At 32.5% G+C, this 24,967-nt stretch overlaps 1 protein-coding gene across 1 annotated transcript in view; it reads left to right on the forward strand.

Annotated features, from left to right (window-relative positions):
- The first annotated feature begins 4,054 nt into the window (after positions 1 to 4,054).
- Positions 4,055 to 24,967, forward strand: part of osy (ABC transporter oskyddad) — a 59,815-nt gene continuing 38,902 nt past the window's right edge. Inside the window, exon 1 of the mRNA XM_072531314.1 lies at positions 4,055 to 4,310. The gene's annotated coding sequence lies outside the window, so the exon portion shown is untranslated. The remainder of the gene's footprint in view (positions 4,311 to 24,967) is intronic.

A 24,967-nucleotide genomic window follows, 5' to 3' on the forward strand; every position in this document is an offset into this window, starting at 1 on the left:
TAATATGTGAAATATATCTTTGTAGAGGAAGGCGATGGATGGGAAGACTGAAGAAAAATTCTAGATAATACTGTGATCCATATAAGATTGTAAGATCAGAATAATGATGATGATGTTTTCATAATCTACCTTTAATTTGTACATTGTAGAACATCTCTTCTTTTATTTAATAAACATGTACTACTAAATTACTGAAATATTGTGGAGCAGCAATGACAGAACAATAACAACATTAATTAATAAAATTATAAAACACAATAAAATACCGGAAGAATGGAAAACGAGCAAACTAATTCTACTATTCAAAAAATTAGATAAAAAAACAGCCAGAAAACTACAGAAGTATAAACTTGTTAAATACTACGCTAAAACTTACAACTAAAATTTTAAAAGTGCTAATAAATCAGAAAATAAGTTTAGCAGACAAACAACAGGGTTTTCGTAATGCAAATTACTGAGAAATCACTAGAGTATAATAGACCAGCATTTCTGTGTCTGATTGAACTAAAGAACTAAAGCGTTTGACAGAGTAAGACTCAAAGATGTAATCCATCTTCTGTATAATAGAGAAGTTCCCCTAAATATTATACAAACTATCGAAATAATCTACCAAAATAATAAAATGGAAGTCAGACAAGCGGTTTCATTGAGCCACAAGCTCTTCAATTTGATCATGGATGAAATCATGAAAAGCGTTAAACAAGGAAGAGGATATAGAATAGGAAACAAAGAAATAAAAATACTCCGTTACGCAGACGACGCAATATTGATAGCCCAAAATGAAGATGGTCTGCAAAGACTGGTCCACATATTTATAGTTTATTTTTATGAACGAGAGAGTAATTAGCATAATTTTAACTGGTAGCTCCGACCACTCCATGGGCGTGCTCAAGATTAATTAAAAAATTACTTTGAATAATTGTAAAAAATAAATGAATTATTTCAGTGTTATAAAGTGTTATGTGTATGTAAACAAAAGTGACCTCTTTTATCACACACTATATTAGAACTGACTGGCCTACATTAAAAAGGGTTTTAAAAAATTCACATTTTTTTTAATTTTTAAAAATTACAAAAGAGAAAAAGAGTTTTTAAAACCGTCTAAGGTATGTTAAATAGATGAATAAAAATATTAATATAAAACTTACAGCTACTTGTTACAAATCCAAATCAGATTCAGAAGATGAACTTTCAGAACCAAGATTTATAATAACTGGCTCGATCATTTTATCAGTAATATTGTCCAGCTTCCACATTTTTTCCTCTTCTTTAATAGTGTGATTTACTGCCTTTTCTCAGTTTTCAGGTTTTACATTATTTACGGCCTCCAAAAACAACTGTTTAACATCATGAATTTTAAAAGTGGTATTTTTTCTTAAAACTTCACTCTTTATCTGTGCCCATACCAGTTCAATCGGGTTTAATTCACAATGATATGGTGGGGATCTAAGTACTGTCATTCCACGATTTTTGGCAATTTCATCAATTTCGTATTTTTAAAATTTTTCTTTATGAAGGGCACACAACGAATAAAGCTCCTTTCTTATAGATCCGGGATGGTACGTAATATTTTTTGAACTCAGCCAATTCTGCAAGTCTTTTTTTAACCACTTGGTTGTGGGCAGTCCTTCTATAAGTCTGGAGTGATAACTTGCATTATCCATTACTATTACACAGTTCTTAGGAAGAAGATCTATCATTTGTTCGAACCATTCTTGAAAGACATCAGCGTTCATGTCTTTATGGTAGTCAACGGTACGAGTTGATTCAAAAGTTAATAAACCACCTTCAACAAAACCGTCTGAACTGCCAATGTGTACTATTATCAGCCTGCGTCCCTTTCCTGATGGTGGGTTTAAACCAGTAGATAAGTTATTTACAAAAGTGTGCCTTTGACTTGTAACAGTTTCATCCTGCCAAAATTTATTTGGTGTATGACCCTCGTTGATCCATGTTTCATCAAGATAAAATATTTTTCTTTTTTGGTTTCTCATTTCCTTTATGGTTCTTAGAAAATGTCTTCTCCATATGACAATATCGCTTCTTTCTAATAAAATAGACTTTCTGGGATTCTTTTTCCAGCGGAAGCCTATTTCTTTTAAAAGTTTCCATAACGTACTTCGACTCATTTCTGGGTAATCCTTATCATCTCGAACTGAGACAAGAACTTTATCCAATGTTGGAAATTCTTGTCTAAAGAATAATTCATGCACTTTCCGTCGAAGTCCTTCTTTAAAATGATATTCTATTTGAAATTTTGGTTTCCCTGGAGCATTACGTGGCATTTGAAAACTACCACATTTCTCTTCTTTAATAACTCTGTAAATCGTAGATTTCCCAACACCAAGTGTACTGCTAACTAACTCAACGGTCTCATCAACACTTTTACATAAACGTTTGTCTGTAAATGATTTAAAACAATTAAATATTAATGTTTTTTCATTAACTGTTAGAGGACCAATTTTTCGGCGTTTACACGGCACTTCCAAATTTTCCATAACACTAGTATACACAATAAACTGCACCTTGCAACTGAAGTACCTACTTTTAGTGAACTGTTAAGAATTTTGAATACGCCACTTGGACCTTCCTATATACAAAATGGAAAAACCCACTATCACATTTTCTGTGGAATAAGTTTAGAAGGTAATTATCTAGTCAATTACTGTCGTAGATTCCTGGAATTAAAGAATTAAATGTTTGATTGTTGAAACCCTTACTTCGTGGAATGCACTCATTTCAGATAAAATAAAACGTTTTATTTTATCTAAAGAATTAAACTTTATTTTGCAAATAGGCAAAGAATTAAACATTATTTTGCAAATAGATAAAATAAAACGTTTTATTTTATCTAAAGAATTAAACTTTATTTTGCAAATAGGTAGGTACTTATTAAACTTTTATTGGTTATATATAACCAATAAAATAAACATCTTACATTTCTTGCAAATTCATTAGTACCTGTTAACCTCCATCACTCCGACACTGGCAACCTTATTTAGGGATTAGTAACCCTCACAACTATTGTATTCTATTCTGCTCCAACCTTTATACCTGGTGGTCATAGTCAATTTAAAATTGTTTTCCTATATACTTCTGTAAACTTGTTGACAAATATCTGTTTTTCATTGAGTCACCCGTATCAACAGTTTAGGGATTTGCATACATAATTTATTGTTTTATTACTCTCTCATACATAAAAATACACTATAACATAAGAGCAAAAGAATTTAGAAAACTAAAACAATAGTAGTCAGCAAAGAACCAACCAGATGTAAAATAGTAATTGATGGCATCAGTATTGAACAAGTAATGGAAATAAAATACCTGGGAATTTCATTGTCTAGCTATGGAGACCTGGACAAAAAAGTGAGAGATCAAGTACAAAAAGCAAATAGACTGGCAGGTTGCCTTAATAACTATATGGTAAAATAGACACATTAATACAGAGATTAAGTCAAAAATGTATAAAGCCAGTGTAAGACCAATAATGACATATGCCTCAGAAACAAGACAACGGGAGAGATGAGTACTGAGAAGAATTACAGGAAATACGCTGACAGATCAAGAGAGAAGTGAAGACATTAGAAGAAAATGTAACGTACAGTGTATAAATGAATAGACACAAAATGGAATAACCACATAACCAGAATGGAGGAGACCCGTGTCGTCAAAATAGCACGAGATAAGTCACCAATCGGCAGAAAAAGTATCGGACGACTGCGCAAAAGATGGAGTGACAACCTTCCATAGAGGTATGAACAAGCAGAATTGCTTATAAAGAGGAAGAAGAAGAAACATGTACTAAAATTAATCTCTCACTTTCATAATTCTCTTAAACAAACCTATGAATCAATTTGTTTTATTGTCCTTGTTTAACTTATTTATTAAAAATCGAAAATTCTGAAGGAGCCAACTGTCGAAACGTCTGAAAAAATTCCCTTTTATAATGACGTAATTCCCGAAAACAATTAACTCGTTATGCATCATTTTCTATATAACTTACTCACTTATTCCAAATGATCTTGTTATTCTAATATTCGGTAATGTAACTATTATATTCAAGGTTCCGAATCCTCCTCCATAGCGTGGTTCGTGGTTCACCAAAGTGGAGAAGAACGCAACGCATCACGAAACAAAACACAGCAGTCCACCAAATCGTGCGGTGTGCATCGACCGAGGTGATTTTTATCAATTCTTTGGCTCGTTCAGATGTTGTCGGTGTGATTTGAAAAAAACCGCGTTTGTGTCAAGTGCCATTCTATCCTCTAAAAGTTGGATTACGTCCAAAAAAGTTTATTTTATTAAGGGTAAGTGAACAATAAGGATTTTAATACAGATAATAAATTGATTGTTTAAAATCTTATCAGAAAAGCTTATTTCTGGTTGAAAAAAATGTTTTTTTTACAGTATAAGCTAATAAACTATGTATTATATTATTTTAATTTTAATATGTTCTTCTTTCTTGCTCACTAGTCTACTAGAGCTGCAAATAATGCACTGCTTTAAGATTTTCAGCCTCTGCTTTAAGATTTTTTCAGATGTCTTTGTTCTAGTCACATTATGTGCTTGTGTGGAGTATATTTTGAAAAATATGATCTTCTGAACGCTCCACTATTGCATTACAGTAGTTCATAGGCATTTGTCTTATATACTCGTTTTGGAAATTCATGTTTGTGTTTGGAAATGCTTATTTTGGCAGAAGATTACCACAGTCTATAAGTCGTTGCTTTTTTAACTTCAGTCAAGGTTGAACGCTTACAAACTATACTCCGGTAGTAGAATAAAAATATGATTTATTACTGAAAATTGTACAATTTAGCTTACAAAAAGAAAAAAAATAACAATAACAATTAAAATTTACTAAAATTACAAAAATCGTCAATACCACAAAATAAAACATAATAAAATATACAATCCATTGCAAAGTCTAACTAAATCGCAAATTGCATAATAAAACCTTACGAACTAGTTTACGAATAAGTTTAAGCTGCTACATGTGATACCCAAATATAAATAAAAATACTTTAGTTGCTTGTACCTAAACATACTGTAATTTCTTAGTTATTCGTTAAGAAACTCTTCTTTAACTCTTTAAGGCAATAATATGGTCTTTCAGATAGATAGGCTTTTGTCAATTTACGGAACTTAAGGAATGAAGTTGTAGATTTAAGTTGCAAAGTGAGATGGTTGTATAATTTTTTTGCCAAATATAATATATATTTCTTTATTAACTCAGTAGACGGGATCGGTAAATACACCACAAAGGTTGAATTTCTGGTGGAGTAATCATGATTAGGTATTACTGGAAAACATATGTTCTTTATGTGCCGTCTTCTACCGAAGGTTGGCGACCTTCAAACGATAGGTTTTGTGCCGCATGTATTATGCTCGCAGCTTCAGGTATTTAAAACCATTCTCTCAAATTTCCCAGCCAGGATTTCTTTTTTCTGCCCAAACCTCTTCTACCTTCAATCTTGCCTTCCACGATAAGCTGTAGCAGACTGTACTTATCATTACGGAACACATGGCTCAGGTATGATGCTTTCCTCCTTTTAACAGTTGTTAACAATTCCACCTCTTTGCCAATTCGTCTTAATACCTCTGTGTTGGTAACTCTGTCTGTCCAAGGTATTCTCAGTATGCGTCGTTACAGCCACATTTATAGAGCCGCTAACTTCTTTATAGTTGCTGCTGTTAACGTCCACCCTTCAACTCCGTAAAGTAGCGTAGAGAGTACGTAGCATTTCGTGGCGCGCCATCGGAGGTTAACGCTTAGGTGGCGGTTGCTTAAGAGCTTTCTCATTTTGATGAATTTGGATCTTGCTATTTCAATTTGGATCTTAATCTCTACGTCTGGGTCCCACTTATCATTTACTGTATATCTCAGATATTTAAATCGGTGTACTCTTTCAATACGTTCGGCTTCAATATTCAGGTCGATATGTCGAAAATTACTTATTGGTACGCCATTAATCTTGATGCACTCGTTGTACTCTTCCAGTGCCACTAGAAATATTTGTTCCGTGTACAGGTTGAAAAGCAGTGGCGAAAGAATACAGCCCTGTTCAATCCCTCTCGAAATGGTTACGTTTTCACTCACCATATGTCCATTCTTCCTGTGGGCTGTTTGATTCCAATATAGATTTTTTATAATCTGGATGTCCTTAGTGTCAAGTCCTGTAAGATGTAATAGTTCTATGAGTTTGTCATGTTTGATCTTTCTGTTGATCCAGACATTTTTGAATCACGATTTGTATTGCAAAGAGTTCTCTCGAGTTCCAAAACCGCATCTAAAACCAAACTGTGTTTTACTTATGCTGTGTTCTAATTTTGCTCGTATTCTGGAATGGATAATACGCAAGCATACTTTAAGGGTGTGACTCATTAAACTTATAAGGCGATATTCAATACACGTCTTAGAATTCGATTTCTTGGGAAGGGGCACAAATGTAGATTTTAACCAGTTCGATGGAATTTGACAAGTATCCTATATTTTATTAAAGAGTTCCAATACTACCTTCAGGTTGTTCTCTTTAAAAACTTTTAAAAATTCGACTGGTATTTCATCGCATCCTGTTACTTTTCCATCTTTCGTTTGATCTATAGCTTTTATCACCTCACTTTTCAATATTTTTGGTTCATTCAGAGCAAGAGTGTTCGTAGAAATATGACGGTAATCCGTAAACAAATCTTTTATGTAATTTGACCAAGTCTGTAACTGTTCTTCTTTATCTACGAATTAAGCAAACAGTTTCTAAAATATATAAAGAGGGAAGAGTTAAAATACCGTGATTTTTGAAGTAGCCTCTGCAATATGTTATTGTATTGAGAACTATACACAAGAAGGCCTTCTATTGTTCCCGAATCACAACCAGACACTGTAGGAATCGATTAATTTTTGCTCGACAACTGGGATATACAGGATTATAGCGGAATTTTCTTTACTGATAAATCGTGGTTCTATTTGAAGTCTGGCGGTGGCCGAAATGTATGAAGATGGTTTGGAGACGGAGAAATGAAAGATATGCCAAGGTTGTATGTCCCAGAGAAGAAAGTTTGGCGATGGTGCTGTCATGTTTTGGGCTGGAATCTCATTTGAAGCTCGAACTGAACTTATTTTTATTACTGGCCCCTGAATGCTAACCGGTATATAGAGAATGTTTTGGCATAATCAGTAGTTTCATTTGATCCCTTGATTGGGGACAATTTCGTTTTTATGCATGATAATGCACGGCCGCATACTGCAAGAATCATGACAAATTACTTGGCGGAAGTAGGAATTAATACTCTAAAATGGCCAGCCTGGAGTCCTGATCGAAATATCATTGAACATCTTTGGGATGAACTTCATCGTAGGATTAGAAGTCAACCAGGCCAGCCATAAAGTCTTGCAGAACTTCAAAACGTGCTTCGTGAAGAATATGAACGTCTTACTCCTCAAGTTTTGGCCACTTTTTTTGCCAGTCAGTGTATTATTACGTTTATTTCATCCTTATTTATTTCATTTCGATTTTGGTTCTCATGTGCAATTTCTTCAGTATTATCTATTTCGTTGATTTCATCTTGTAGAATGTTTTGTAGAATAACTTTTAGTTGGTGTGGTAGTTTTCTTTAATTTTATTAGCAATTGCATTAGATGAGATGTAGTGTAGTGAGGATCTTGAGAAACATACTAGATAAGATATCTGGGGTAAAAGTAAAAATGTTCATAAAATTATTAAAAATAATTTTGTATTATTTTTTAACCGTATTAGATTTTAGTATTTTTTAATATCTACCAAAATTTAACATGGTTAAAAAACATTTTGTTTATAAAAATAGTTGTTTCCTTCCTTTCGTTTTTATGCATATGCTAATATTGTTTTTAAATATCCTTGAAATTTTAATACAATTAAAAAATGTTGATTTTTCTTAATGGTAAAACGTTGAACGCGTATTTATCATTTGCAGTTAATTAAAAAAAACAATATAATAATAAAAATAATGAGCTTTATTCGATAAATTTTGATGTACTATACATAAAACGAATTTTGATATATTATGCCAAGTTTTGTTTATTTCTCTTAAAACTATAACAACTATAACAACTTATAGTCAATAGGCCAAAGGCTAATATTTTTTCCTTTCTTTTGATTTATATACAAGCAAGCAATTTAATTGAACCCAACCTGAGAGACTTGTTCACCCCATAAAATTACGTCCGGGTGTAGCAATTCATTGGAGCGAGTTGTAATAGCGAGTTCGCGCTCCAATGCTCCAGACGATAATTTTCCCTACTATAGCATTCTGACGCGCGATAGGGGCACAACTATCTGCCAAATACTCTTCATGTGGTAGTCCTGGATAGTAGAACTTTAACACCGTTCCCTAACCGATTCAAATTGAAACCCAGTTCGGAGACTTGGTGCTCAAGGGTTTGAGCCCAATGTGCCCCGGTTTTTTGGGTTTTGTTAACTTTTTTGGTGGCTTGCGCCAGTTTTTTGTTAGTATTTTTTTATTTATTTATCGATTCTTTGAGGATCCAATTTTAAGATGTACTATTACCTCTCGGAAAAATGGGAAAATCTCGAAAAAATAAATCAATTAATTTTTTCCATAAAATATTTATTAAATTTTATAAAATTAATGTATATTGTTTTAATACTCCAAATGTGTTTCTTTCCAAATGAAATTCTTGAAGTTAGGAGCTATATAGGGTTGTAAAGTCCTAGTAAGTAAAGTCCTAGCCGTAATCGCAAACCGTACTAATAATACCAATAAAATGCTGGAGAGAGCCTCAAGACAAGTTATAAAGCACAGCTAATGGCTAACTTGGTTTTGAGTGAGAGTATAAAGCAACGTTAACTGAACTCAAATAGAGGAGTCTGTTTAGTATAAATACCGAAGAATAAACATTAGATTAAGACGATTAAACGACGCATAAACACAAACTAAATACAAAGTACACAATAGAGAAAGCTATAGAAGATTTCAAAGGAAACTTATGTTCAGCAGTGAACAAATTTATAATCTCAATGATAATCCTTACAAATTTCAGCAGCTGATAAAAATATTAAGAATAAAACAAATTGAAAAACGATTTATACCAACCATAATTTTGTTAATTAGTAGTTCTCGCAAATCAACATTTTGTTTTGTAATAAAACCAAAATAAGATGTCAAAAGCAACCTGTTTTCAGATAATTCTATGAAGTGAATCAAATTTAATCGGATCAAGGCGAAGCAGTCGTGTTTCAGAGATTGAAATTTTCCATGAACTTGTTACGTTTGGAATGCAGACACAATTACCGTGTTTCTTCGACAAATCTTTGTCTACGTGTTAATTACCTGAAAATTATTCAACCATTAAGACTCACCAATGAAGAATATAGTCAGATTAATAATAGGAAAATTATGTTCAAATATATTTTTGGAAAAAACCATGAATTATAAAACAATTCTCTAACGTTATTTTCATTTCACACTTTTAATTGCTTTAAAGCTTGAATATGCTTAAAATCACTCAGTCTCTACGTATGTATTCACTGTTGAATATAGACAGTAACCATTTTTCTCTGTTTTGAGTTTTTTTTGAGATGTTTCAATGATTTTATATCGTCTAAACAGTGTCTAAATGGTGATCCTCTATATCATTCGCCAGTTCTTGGTCACCATTCAAATATCTTCTTCGTTCTTTTCGTTCCCTAGCCATGTAGTTAGAACAACTCCACTTTAAATTGGCATTGAGTCATTTATTTTTATTATTTTTGTGGTGTTAAAAATCGTAGTTAAACCTACCACTAAAAGTGTCTTATCTATAGATGAAAAAATATTTGTACCAAACCAAACAAATCGTTTGCATGTGTGAGTCAGAGCACACTAGTTCGTTCCCGAGCTTAAAAAACACTTTTAATTAGTTCGCTTCGAAGACTGTATACTAGTTCGCTTCCATGGTTAAGCGGATTAAGTATTTATCAAGTTCTAGGAAAATTATTATCGGCAAAATTGCTACTGTGACTTTTGTATTTTATATAGAAATTATATACAATATTGGTTGTTACATATATAAACGAATACGAGACAGTCGAATTATATTATTTAGATTATATTCACTTCATTTTTGTCCCTATTTTTAAAATTTTTTATTTTATTAGAAATTTGATCTGGTTTTTTACCTGATATATCTAGAAATAGGTTTATTGCGAACTACGATAGCGAAAACAGTGACTTTGCGATATCGATTCGAATATTATTGGACTGTGAGGATATTCTGCGATATTAGACGAGTGTTTAGAAGACTTTTGCTACATTTTTACTCATGCCATGGATAAGTGGTTGAAACGAAACACAACAGGAAAGGCTTCAAAATTTTTGCTGCTTAATCTGCAATACATCAGTAGCAATACCGAAAAAATAGAAATTTAGAGCGCCACTTTAACACAATGCACGGTAAATACCAATCAGAGTTTTCATCTAACAGTGAAGTGAGAAAGAATAAGCTTCAAGCATTAAAATCTCATTTGACTGCCCAGGAAAATATGTTCTGTAAGCCGAATGAACAGTCTAAGGCTATAACTGAAGCTTCATTCTTAGTTTGTTATAAAATTGCGCAAAAGTGTAAACCGTTTCCTGATGGAGAATATGTCAAAGAAATGTTCGAAGATTTGTCAGATTTACTGTTTGTTAATTTCAAAAATAAAAATGAAATAAAAAAGTATGCATGATCTGCAGCTGTCACGAAATACTGTGATGCGTCGTATATAATTGTTGAGTAAAAATCTTAATGAACAACTCCAAAGAGATCTACTCCGGTGCGTTACTTTTTCGCTACAGTTTGATTAGTCGACGGATATCATGGATACTGCACAGTTACTTATTTTCATTCGGATGGTCTTTAATGATTTCTCAACAAGAGAAGAGTTGCTAACAATGATATCCTTAAAAGGCAGAACACGTGGTATTGATTTATTCACGGAATTCAAACATTTTGACGGTAAGATTAATCTGCCTTTGTTTAAGCTCGTTTCAATAACCACAGATGGGGCTTCGGCAATAGTTGGTGTTAATAATTAATTTATATCACTATGTCATAAAGATGAAGATTTTCCGGACTTTATTAATTACTACGGCCTTATTCATCAACAGGTTCTGACCAGTAAAAGGCTTAACACAAAAGACGTGATGGATATTACGTTTAAAATTTTTAATTCAATAACAGACAAATCTCTACAAAGACAGTTGCTTAAGCAACAACTGGATGACAAATAACCATATTTAATCTGGTTACACACCAACGTAAGGTGGCTGAGTCGCAGCAAATTGTTGCAAAGGTTTCGAAATTTGTTCTGGTACTCTGTTTCGAGTACCAGAAACTGAAATTACTAAGAATTTTTACCGTGATGAACGGCATGTGGAATGCAAATTATAGATTCCCTTGCCGACTAATTCATCAATCTGTCTGCTTTGCAAGTTTTAGAAAGCACAGTGGTAAAGATTTGAATTTAGTTTCGCCATGTATGAAATCTTAGAATTCCTAGTGTTGTTTCGAGATTTGTTAAATGACATCATTAAGTTTCTTGAAGAAAGGCGTGATGGTTATCAGCCTTTTAATGTGACTTAGCATTTCTAACAGATTTCACGGGTAAACGGAGTACATTAAATCAGGAACTGGAATCTGGAAAAGATGAAGACTCAATAATCACTGAATAATCAATATTTGAAGAACCCGTGGAACAGAGAGAACGGCGAGAAAGAACAGATGAATTAAAATTATCAGTGATCTTTAAAATTTACAAACAGAACAAAAATATACACATAAATATATAGACTAAACTAAATATGTAAACAGATCTACAGATAATACAAAAGTAAATTGATTTATTTCATATTATTCGGGATCGATTCCCAACGCAGAAATAAATATTTAATGAGGGTCTAAATTAAACATAGACTTAAAGAGGAATTATCAATAATGTCCTTGAAATTGAGATCAATCGAACTTAATATGTGCAATATACCTTTTGACAGACAACGAGTCGTATAAAAAGATCAATACCTAATATTTGTACAACTAATAATACTTTCAGGAATTAAATAAATACTGGAAGTTGGCAATGATTTTTTTTTATTTACAATTTTCTCAAAAAGTTTAGCATTAGCATTGAACTGTATTTACATGAAATGTGAAAGAGGAACAAAAAGTTAATAATTAAATTTGCTAACTCATTCCTTCTTCTTCTTATCGCGAGGTCTCCTTTCGAAGGTTGGCGATCCAAATGGCAATTGTAGATTTGGAAACTGCTACATGAAAGATTTCTATAGATGAGCGGTCAAACCATCTCCTCAGGTCTTTCAGCCACGAGTTCTGTCGTCTTCCAACTGATCTTTTGCCTCGCACTTTACCTTCCAATATGATTTTTAGTAATTCATATCTTTCACCTCTCAACACACAACCCAAGTATTGTATTTTTTGACGTGACAACGTCTTAAATTAGGTTGTGGCTCGGAGTCATTCATGAAAAAGTGTAACGCCCGCTCACGTCTGTTACAGTGAGTCACCGAACGAGAGAGAGGCCCGCCGGACCGGCGAATGCCTTGCGTCTCTCTCCCACTCAAACATGATCGGTCCGCTGTGCGCGCAGCACTAGAGAATTAGGCGCGTTGAATCGGTGCGTGCTTGCGTGCTTGTGTCTCTGTCTTTCATTTTCTCCTATTTCATTTCATATTTCTCCTATCATCGTCCTATCCTCAACAAAATCACTCAAATAGAAATTAGTTAAGTTTAATCCCTTCAAGTTAATTCCTTGTTCCTATTGTGCAACTTAATAATATTCATATCAATAAATATTCTACCGAGAAAAAGACGTTGTCACGTAAAATCTTCGCCCGTAAAACCGACTTTACAGGCAACCGATTTTTTTTCTTTGATTTTGCTGAGTAATTCTTTTTATTTACTCATGCGCCGAAGAACCTCACCATTGGTAACTTTTTGTATCCATGGAATTCTCAGCATCCGTCTGTATATATACATTTCAAAGGCATCTATTCTTTTTTCTATTTCAGAGTCCATTGTCCAACTTTCATAGCCATACAGCAAAACAGGAAACGTAACATATGAACATTCGAATTCTGAGCTCTAGACTAAGGTTTGATCTTGTAAAAAATGTTTTCATGTTCATGATTGTTTTCCACGCTTGTTCGATTCTTGACAGGATTTCTTTTTTTGGGTTTCGCTGGCTGTTGATATTTGCTCCCAAATATTTTATGGAAGTTACCTGTTCTATTATATTTCCCTTTGCATACAAATGTACGTTTGTTGGTATCTTTGAAAATACTAGAATTTTAGTTTTGGAAAATACTAGAATTTTAGATGTAAACCGAACATTTCGCTATGACGAACTACCGCATTTATTATATTTTGTAGTTTTTGTGCAGTGCTTGCTATTAGGACGGTATCATCAGCGTACCTGATGTTGTCTATGCTGGTTCGGTTGATCTTGATTCCACCTTGAACCTCGTCCAATGCTTTTCTGAATATAGATTCTGAATACAGAATAAATAATAGCGGTGATAAGACGCAACCTTGTCGCACTCCTCGTCGGATTCGTATATCTTCGGATGTTGTGTGCTCTATTTCAATTTTTGTTGTTTGGTGCCAATATAGTTCTGAGATAATTCGCAAGTCTTGTTCGTCAGTTCCAGTTGTTCTCAGAATTTCGATCATCTTTTGATGGTTACCGTAGTCAAATGCTTTTCGATAATCAATAAATTATCTACATTTATGTCTCTGCATCGTTGTGTTACCACATTTAAGGCAAAAAGAGCTTCTCGTGTTCTCAATCCATTTCGAAATCCGAATTGAATGACACTCATCTGAAACTCACACTTCTTGTAAATTCGCATATGAATAATTCTGAGAAAAGTTTTAAGGATATGAGACATGAGATTATTATATTAATGTTAAGGAAAATAAAAAAACTATATACAAGAACAAACTGAAATAAATCAGGACATGTGGTGTGGAATTACGGGAATGCACTAAACCATCAAACACAAAGATCTTTTAACGTTCCAATAAAAAATGCTCAAAATAATAATTGGTGTTCCCTGGCATGTCTCAAACCAAACTCTACATAACGTTCTAAACATACTATATCTCACTGAAGTAATAACACTTAATATTTTGATCGTATCGATAGAAAATCATCTAATAACAAAACTATTCAACCAACCAGTACATATAAAACTTAGAGGACTATGGGTCAAAAGATTTGAGAGATTAACAGTGAACCAACTTCCTATTAGATCATATTTACTTACCATTTTATGCATTTATGAGTAGATTGTAAATTGTAATAAATAAATAAATAAATAAATAATTTTTTTTATGTTATTGCTTCTTCTTCTTCTTCTTTATAAGCAATTCTGCTTGTTCACTCCATCTTTTACGCGGTCGTCCGATACTTCTTCTGCCGATTGGTGACTTATCTCTTGCTATTTTGACAACACGGGTCTCCTCCATTCTGCTTGTGGTTATTCCATTCTTTTTTTCTATTTTGCGTCCATTCATTTATACACTGTACGTTACATTTTCTTCTAATGTCTTCACTTCTCTTTCGATCTCTCAGCGTATTTCCTGTAATTCTTCTCAGTACTCTCATCTCTGCTGTTTCCAGTACCCTTTGTGTTGTGGCTGTGTTGGGTCTTGTTTCTGAGGCATATGTCATTATTGGTCTTACACTGGCTTTATAAATACTTGACTTCATCTCAGTGTTAGCGTGTCTGTTTCGCCATATAGTGTTATTAATGCATCCTGCCAGCCTATTTGCTTTTTGTACTTGATCTCTAACTTCTTTGTCCAGGTCTCCATAGCTACACATATTGATGCCATTAATTTCTATTTTACATCTTGTTGGTTTTTTGCTAATTACTATTGTTTTAGTTTTCTGAGTTGAGATTGTCATATTAAATTCTTTTGCTCTTATGTTAAATTTTTTGACCAGTCTTTGCAGAGTATCTTCATCTTGGAATAGCACTGTTGAATCGTCTGCATAACAGAGTATTTTCATTTCTTAGTTTCCTATTCTGAACCCTATTCCTTTGTTAACGCTTTTGATGATTTCATCCATGAATAAATTGAAGAGCATAGGCAATTTGGTCAACGTGGAATTCCAAATTCAATTTTTGTTAATTTGTTTGTATGTCGTTAAATCATTAAAGTATTATTAGCTTTCGCTTAAGATGTTTATAACTTCAAGGTAATTATCCAAATTACCTTGTTCTACACTGTTTTGAAATATTCGTAATAATTTTAGTCGGCCAAAGACAAAAGCTTCTCCTCTTTATAGTAATGTTGTCGATAGTTCTTTTATAGTGAGTCATAAAGGAAATTTTTTTTAATCGATTAAAACAACTGACTAGTAAATGGTGTTAGTATAATATATAAATAATTTTATTCTTGTCGTTAAATTTTAAGTATTTTTTGGAATTCTGTCAACAACTTTTCTGATTGGGAACTGGTAATTTTCCAATTAGAATGTTGCAGTTGTTAATAAATTATTATTATTATACATAAGCAAGGGCAGAGGGACAAGTCCCTATTATACCCAAAAACAAAGAAATTATATTAGTAATCTACTAGTAAATTACAAAATTACAAAAAAATATTGTAAAATTACAATTTTTGATTTAAAAGAAAAACAATATTTTGTATATGGTAATTAAGTCTCCACGTTGTCGGTGAAGTTCAAAAGAAATTAAGTTAGCCGTACTAAGTGTTATCCAAATGACTGCACTGAAACTCTCGAAAAACACCTCCAAATAAGATATAGGCTGGAGTTCGCACGTTTACAAATAGAAGTAATATGGTCGGACCAAGTTAGGCTGCTGTTTACGATAACACCAATGTCTTTATACGAGAACACAGAATCTAATGGCTGCCCGTTAACAAAATACGGCACAAGTGGGTTATTTTTGCCAATTCGAAGCACTCAACATTCTTCTGCATTTAGGGGTAGTAGCCACGAAGTTAAAATAGAGTCCAAGTCCATTTAGAGGGTTAGCTGGTTTGTGATTGGATTGGCATATATTCTTGTGTCATCAGCATAGAACGATATTTTACTTAAAACATAATAAGGAACATCGCTGGTAAGAACCGTAGAAAGCAGAGGTCCAAGGACAGAATCCTAGTCACTCCACTTTCTACTAACCTGTATTATGAGAAAGATTTGCCAACACTAACTTTGTAATGTCGATCTGTCAGGAAATCATCTATCCAACGAAGTAAAGTACTGCGAACTCCGAACTGTTCTAGCTTATGTAGAAGTCTGCGCTTAGGTGCACGGTCAAAGGCTTTAGAGAAATCTAGATAAACAACCTTGACCGGCTGCGAAATGTTAAGGGATGACGTCCAGTCATTAACACAATGTAGAAGATTGGTTAGAGTAGAGTTACCTGAGAAAATCCATGTTGTTGTGTTGGAGTAACATGTTCCTGGAGAAGGAATTTCCATCCAAGCTAGTCGGACGATAATTGTTGGGGTCGAGTTTGTTGTCTTTTTTAAAAATAGAAATGACGGATGCTAATTTTCAACTAGGGGGTAAGAAATTCTGGATAAAAGAAAATTACAAGCGTGTCTGCGTATCTTTTTAACAGTTTTGGTGTTAAACCATCTAAATCAGATGAAACGGTTGTGCGAAGTTTAATTAAGTGTTGTTTGACATGATCCATTGTGAATTCAACATGCTGTAAGGATGCGCCGACACGATTACAGTTAATAGCAGGTAGATTGCCATCATTCGATTCTTTAGTAAAAACATTTGAAAATGCTAAAGAGAGAGTTTTCGGAAGATTCTTTGTCAGCAGAGCATAAAGTCTGGTTGAGTTTTTGAAGTAGAGGATTGGAAAGTATAGACGTCAAGGAGGATCGTATGTATTTAATGTTACCACTTTCAATAACTCTTGCTTCAAAATTTTGTCTGAGTTTTTAGATATGTTTGTAAGTTATTTGAAAATCTGCGGTGGTTTTGGAAATTACTGAGAAGCCCAGTGCGTTTAAATTTCACCGTAGATATGTTTGTGATTAATTTGTTTTATTGCTGTTCGATTTATCCAGGGTTTAAGGTTGTTTTTATAAATCATACGGAAGGTGGTATTTGTAGAAATTATATTGTGGACGGTATCGAGAAATGCAGTCCACATTAATGAGGGGTCGGTTAAGTCTGCAAAAAATAAATGCCGTTAGATTTGAGAGTTTAGTGTCAACTTTAGAAAAGTCGGAGTACCATATGTTACAATATTATTTTTGAGAGGTAGTATTTAATTGAACCTGTGATGGGTTGTATCAGGTTTGAATTTACTACAAAGCTTTTAAACAAATTATGAGCGTTTTCGGCGTCAGATAATCAAGTTATTGGCCAGGTGATCTCTGAGAAATTAAAACCTCCAATAATGATAAGATTATTAATAAATGACAGTTCTTTAAGTTTTGTAAATAAAACAGTATCAAATATTTAATTAAGAGCAACGATTTTAGCATTGCATTTGACAGGAGAGTTTTTCATAAAGTTCCAGCCCCAAAAAATTCTTAAGTTTCTTCTTTTCAACAGTTTCTTCTCTGAAATAAATATAAGGAGACAGGCGCATAACGCTGGATGGTCTCTTGGATGCCTTATTTACCAGGGCACTCAAGAAAAACTTAAGTTTTATATAATTAAGTAAAAAGTATGCCTTCCCAACGTTATGCATGTAATTGGGACAGGGTGAATTGGTTGGGTATATTTCATACATCGTATAACAAAAATTACAAATGCTATTGAAAAAATGACGTCGGTTAAATAAAACTGGGCAAGACACGTCGCCAGATTATCAGACAACCGATGAAAAAAACGTATTGTCGAGTGGAGACGAAGAGCAGAACCACCACCAACCAGATGGACTGAATGTGAATCTTAGTAGCAGTTACTGGATGCAAGCCACACAATACAAAGACAAATAGAAAGTGCTGAGAGATACCTATGTCTAGTAGTGGACGCGTACAGGTTGTTAATAATGATGATGAAAGATACAGGATGCCCAATCGAACACTATTTTATAATAAAATTGGTTATATCTCGTAAAACACTCGGTGCAAAGTAGCATAAATTGAGTGAATTCTCAAGGGCTGTTCTATCAAAATTTATAATAATATCCAGGGCATTATATTTAAAATAACGAAGTTTTAGTCAACTTTCGGCGTAACTGACGAAAATTTAGGATTAAAAAGCTCTTAATCCTAAATTTTCAGATATTTATTACGTTTAATTGGAACTCCCAAAAAATCACCCTGTATATAATCATCTTGTGCCTATATTATATTTTCAATCACAACGTGTAATTACCAAAGTAGTAATTGTTACAAAATTCCATATCGACTTATGTCAAATCCAAACGAATCACTTTTGTACAAAAGCTTATATTTAATTCTTTGAAATCATCCATTAATAATAACTACTTCCATTTATTACACAGCTTATTGTTTTGACAACAAATACATATATTATTACACTGTAGTCAGCATTATTGAATAAAATTGTTCTACTTAAAATGAGTTCATTTTTATGATAGAATTTTATGTAAAAATAATAATCAGAATGGTCTTTTTATATTACGTAAAATTTTAATGTTATTCAAAAATTTCTTCCTTGTACCTACTTAGATTTTATCAAATGTTTCGTATGCTAATAATTGGTATTGGTATTGGATTTATTGGTATTGATTAATTTACTAAATTTAACTAAGTTGCAAATTGCAAAATAAAACCTTACGAACTAGTTTACGAATAAGTTTAAGTTGCTGCATGTGACAACCAAATATATTATAAAAATACTTTAGTTGCTTGTACTTAAACATACTGTAATTTCTTAGTTACCTATTCGTTAGGAAACTCTTCAATTGTATAATAATATGGTCTTTCAGATAGATAGGATTTTGTTAAATTACGGAACTTAAGGAAAAAAGTTGTAGATTTAAGTTGCAAAGGGAGATGGTTGTATAATTTTTTTGCTTTACTAACTCAGTGGAGGGAATCGGTAAATACACATCAAAGGTTGAATTTCTGGTGGAGTAGTCATGATTAGGTCTTGCTGGAAAAACATGTAGATGTTTACAAATTAAGCAAACAGTTTCTAGAATGTATAAAGAGGGAAGAGTTCAAATCCCGTGAATTTTGAAGTAGCTTCTGCAATGTGTTATTCTACTGAGGCCAAATAGATAACGTATTACTCTTTTTTGTAATTTAAAAATAACATCAGATTGGCAGCTGCACTAGAACCCCAAAAAGAAAGACCATATCGAAGATAAGACTCGAACAAAGAAAAATATGTTATTTTGGAAGATGCTAAGTTGATTTCCTTCAAAACAGATTTTATTGCGTAGCAGGCTGAGGCCAGTTCCTTACTTAACAAATCGATATGAAGGGACCATTTAAGGTTGCTGTCTATAAAAATACCAAAAAATTTTACAGAATCAACGATACTGATCTCGCTATTATTAAGAAGCAAGGATTTATAGGCTAATGCTACTGTCTTATCCAAGTTGTAAATTAGAGTCGGATCAGGATTTTATTTTAAGAGATCAGCATTTGTAATTGTAGTAATTGTAATAATAATGGCTGTAATAATGGGCACTCTGGAAATATACTTTTTTCAAAGGAATCGGTAATTAGTGACACCAGGACTTCCAACACATTTTTTGGGAGATTTAAGAATTTTTATGGATAGTATTAGTACTACAGGAAGATTTGATTTTGATACTACTGATTATTTGAATCAGTTCAGATTTATTAACTGGTCTTATAAAGAATGAATTCGAGACCTTTTTTGAACTGGGAAGATAAGAAATAGGATCCTGTTGTGGCAAAATAGTTGATGTTTTACTTTTACTCACATTAACGAAGTATTCATTTAGATTTTCAGGGTTTGGAAGAGAAAATGTTTGGGCTGTGTTAGTTTTATCGAAGATCGTTTATTATGGAGCAAGTTTCTCTTGCAACATTTTTAAAGCTTCCCAGACGATTTTGATAGTACATGTTTTTAGCTGATTTGATAAGTTTTAGATAGGTTCCTCTGTACTTGGAAATATATTCAGTGACAAAGATGTTGGTAGTAAATTTCTTGATGTACAGTAGTGAACGCATATTCTTGGCTGATAGACAAGAAAATGCCTTATTGAAAATACAGACAAGCCTATCTATAAATCACTGAAATTATAGTCCACGTCCACAGAAGAAACGTGCCACCCAGAAATCAAGCACTAATTTCGGAATTTACGAGAGTTCTGTAAAAGTGTACAATTAATGGTGAATAGAATTTAATATGCACAATAAATGAAGTATATAAATATATAAAACATGGATATTATTTTAAAAACCTGACAATTTTTTTTGTTTAACTATACAAAGGAAGATGCATCTACTTAGTTCTATAAGTAGATAATTGCTAAATTGTTACAAATTTCTCATTTGGATTGAATTCTTTGTTAACGTGCATAAGTAAGGTCATTTTGTAAACATTTTAAGGAATTATATTTATCAAACAAATAAATTAATTAAGCAAATTTGCAAGAGGTTTTTTATCAAAGTAAATAGCTTTTTGAATACATTTATATTTTTTTATAATGAAGCAACCTCTTTGCATCTATCGTTGTTTTTATCTTTAATTTATGTATATTATGACGTGATTAAATTAACGAAACCAATGAGTTAGTCGGCAAAAAAACCTTGGTGTCAAATAACTTACGATATAACAAAATATGTTACACGATGAGGAATATTGGAAGAATAAGAAAATACTGAGATCAAAGAAGAAAAGGTGCCTTTTATATGTAACCTTTTTCAAGGATTCTATTGATAAAACGTGTTAGATAGTTTTATTTTATTTTTGATGAATAAAAGTAAGTTGCAGAATATCCAAGAAAATACAAATTTTATTAACGATAATATGGTCAAAGACGGTACAACAGACAAGAGGAAGGAAAAGAAGAAAGGTCGAAGATGAAAATGGAAAGGTAAATCTGTAAAAGTTGTGCTTTTAAAGCTCACAATAAACAATAAGGTTTAACAATAAACAACAAAACAAGTCAGGACAGGGCTGGAAAGAAGATTATGAATTGAAAGCACAATAAAATTAATAATTTAATAATAATTTATAATAATCAATTAATCCTTTTAACTGGTTGCCAAAACAAATAATGGGGATATGAAAAATAAGACAGATCACTTATGATATGATAGAATTAATTGACAATAATGGTCGATGATCTTTGGGTAATATTTCCCCAAAGGTTAGTTATCCATACAGTAAAAAATATGTGGCATAGAATAAAACAAGAAATAAACAAGGCTTTATAAAATATTCGGGAAAACTAAAAAGTGTTTTACGAATAGATAAAGTGAAAAATGAAAAAATATTAAACAATTGTTAATACTAAACCAATAGCACAATTTATAGAAAGGAGACAACTTAACTAGTTAGAGACAGAATGAATAGCAAAATACAAGCGAATACGGAAAGCAAGATGACAAAAAAAGAGAAGAAGTGGAAGACCTAAAGAGACTTAGTATAATGCGGTTGGAAAGATATTCTTATTCTTAAATTTCTGTCCTGAGGTTTCTCCAATCACCAATTTTGTTTTACGATAACTTATTAATAGATATACATGTTTGATATACCGTTTTTCAAACAAGGATTTTCGATTTACATATTCCTAATTACAAATTTAAATATTGAATCAACTATGTAAGGAAAATCCATCTTGCGTTAGGAATAACTTGCACGAAGGTCAATAAATTTTGAATCACACTTATACAAGAAAATAATGTACTTCCATGTGCAAAAGGTAAATATTTACCCATAAAGTTGTTAATTAGTAGGTAAACATGATTTTGCATATTTTCAATAATGTTATGACACTAACGTAAGAAACATACCAAAAAACTATATAATAATGGTTTCTTTTAATTACATTTGGTTTATCTTCAGGATAGATTGGCGTTTCTTGAGCACTTTGCACTTATAACAAGCATCAACGCTTTTACTTATTTATATCAAGATATGCTTTTCTTTAAAAAACTTATAGAGGAACTAAGTTTTTGTCTCAGAAAAGGCTTTATTTAATAAATAAGAAATGTCTAACTTGGAAAACTGCCAGTTTTCAAACTGCTTGGAAAACACTAAAGACGTAAGTATAAAGTTTGCTACAACAAACTATGGAGAACAAAACAAGCTTCCTATAAGAAATACAAAACCAACTTAAAAATAAAGTGAAAAATATAGAGTCAGAATTTTAACTTGAAATATGCAATTCAGAACAATAATAAAGTTCTTGAAAAAGATTTGGCAGATGTTTAAGAACTATGGAAAATCTGTAAAAAAGACTCTGCAAGTCAATGAGTAAATACATTTGTATCAACTAATCAAAATAAACCAAAAAAGTGGCTGACACCGCAGAAGAGATGGAGGTATGTATTTATCGTTTAGTTGGACATGTACCAAAACGCGATATTGTAAAAATTTGTAGTGCTCAAAATATTTCTGTGTCAATTGGAGGTTGGCAATCATAATGGCTATTTTTTTTTGAGCTTGCTGCTCTAAACAAATTAATCGATCTGCATTGATACCAATCACGTAGATTCTTCAACCATGAGTTCTGCCTTCGGTCAACAGATCTTCTTCCTTGAATCTTTCCCTGTATGATGAGTCTCAAAATTTCATATTTTGGTCCCCTCATCACGTGGCCTAGGAATTCCAGTTTTCTGGTTTGTATAGTGGTGATTAGTTCTGTTTCTTTACCAACCCTCTCCAGTACTGTACAGGGAACAGAGATTAATTCAGAGTATGGAGAACCAATTAGGAAAGTCATTGCGAATGTTGGCCGACGATGTAATGTTTCACGAATGACTGTAAGCAGAATAATTTCTAGAAATAATTTAAAACGATATAAAAGAAAGAAAGCTCCTAAGTACACATCAGCCCAGTTAGAAAAAATTCCTAGATGTTGCCGTGCATTGAGACGTATTCATTTTCCTGGTAAAATTCTCATTATTGATGATGAAAAGTATGAAGGGCAACAACGAATTTTATACACGCAATGTACAAGATGCACCAAGTTAAATTTAAGGGAAAAGTGAAATTTGCCGATAAAATTTTGGTATGGTGTGCCATCTCAGAAGCTGGTATTTTAGAGCCGTTTGTTGGTCGTATCCGCGGTGAAGCTCTCAATACTGACAATTACGTTGGTAGTTGTCTTACAAAGCTTGTTCAATGAAATCATATTTTGGCCCTACATAGCGTCATGCCATTAGGCTAGGAGACAGATTGGTTAACTGCTCAAAATATAAATTTTGTTCTCAAGCGCGGCAAGCTGTTTTGAGTTGAATGGTGTATAATAATAGCTGAGAAGCCCAAAATGAAAATCAGCTAAGGAGAAAAATTTTGCAAAAATTTCGTGAGATCGACTTAGAAACAGTCCAAAGGCTTATTGCACATGCAAGACCAAATTTACGTGCCATCGAAGATCACGGACCTTTTTCTGTTCTATGAAAATACATTATAAACCTTAAATATGTACACTTAATTTCCTGTATTTAGTTAATAAAATAATCTTAATTTACAATTAGAAAATACATATTTATTTTTTTCAAAAACTTTAGGGACATTAACCCGACAATTATTCTCGATTATATGGAGCGACGATATTACAAACAAAACAAACCACTAAATCTTTAAGAAAATAGTGGAAAACTGCTCACTGTATATCTTAGAGAAGTGGGTGAGAAATAAAAGAATGGAAAACAGAACAAATGCAATGGAGATGATGTTTTGAAGAAAAAAAACTCTAATGGATAAAGTGAGAAATGAACGAATAAGAGAACTAATAAATATGAAGGAGACGAAAGACGAAAATTGCTCTGGTATGGACATATGAAAAAGATAGGCGAGACAAGAATACTGTTGAGCACTGGGGAATGGAAACTAAATAAGGAGATAAATAGAACGTCCTGGATTGCAGTGGAAACAATAAATAAAACCAGCAATGGAGAAAAAAGACCTCATTGAAGAAGATATATGACAAAAAGAAATGGCGATGGGAATGTGGTAAAAGGCAAACAGAATATCACGTATAAACCACGGATAGATAAGTACTAGGAATTAATCACAATTTGAATTTAAAATAAGTTTATTTTATTTACTTTTTATTTTGAGAAATATATATTTTCGTTCTCTACTGCATCATCGTTAAACAACATTACCAAACTAGGTAATCTTATACTAAAAATGATTATCGTAATATCCTGCGATGTATATCTATCAAATTTCTAAAAACAGGTGAAGCATCATACGAAAAATTCATTGAGTGTAAACCTGCGAAAGGTCATCTTTGTCGTTGCACAATGGTGTTGTTTCTTTGTGCAACACACATAATATAAGCACGCATCTATTCATATCTAGATCATGGTCATCGTAATTTATTAATTTTATCGAAGATAGTATTAAATATTTTCTTGTTTTTTTAATGTGGCAATAAAATTATACAACTGTGGAAACCGAAGTGAAAATAAGTACGGAAAGGAACATTTCTACATAGAAATTATATTGGTAATATTTACTTTTACTGAATATGCCGGGACATAAAACATTAAAACGAGAAAAACATTAGTAGGTACTTTTTAAATTTGTATAGAAAGTAATTAGATTTTTAATGTATTTACTAAAGTACAAGGTTGTATTGGTTAAAGTTTAAAAATAATACTTGTTAGCGACCCATGTGTTTGCATGTGGACCTATTAGGTTGTAAGCATGTAAGTAGGTATTAAAAGACAACCATTAGTACAAGAAATATATTGGACACATAATTATTTAGCGACACAATATCTCGATGGTAAGGTCAGCTGGTTTTTTTTCGTAAAAGGCTAATGATATAATCGGTCGATTTTTTGTTGGTAGTTTTT

The sequence above is a fragment of the Diabrotica undecimpunctata genome, chromosome 5 (genome assembly GCF_040954645.1).
Source record: "Diabrotica undecimpunctata isolate CICGRU chromosome 5, icDiaUnde3, whole genome shotgun sequence".
In the NCBI taxonomy this organism is placed as follows: domain Eukaryota; kingdom Metazoa; phylum Arthropoda; class Insecta; order Coleoptera; family Chrysomelidae; genus Diabrotica; species Diabrotica undecimpunctata.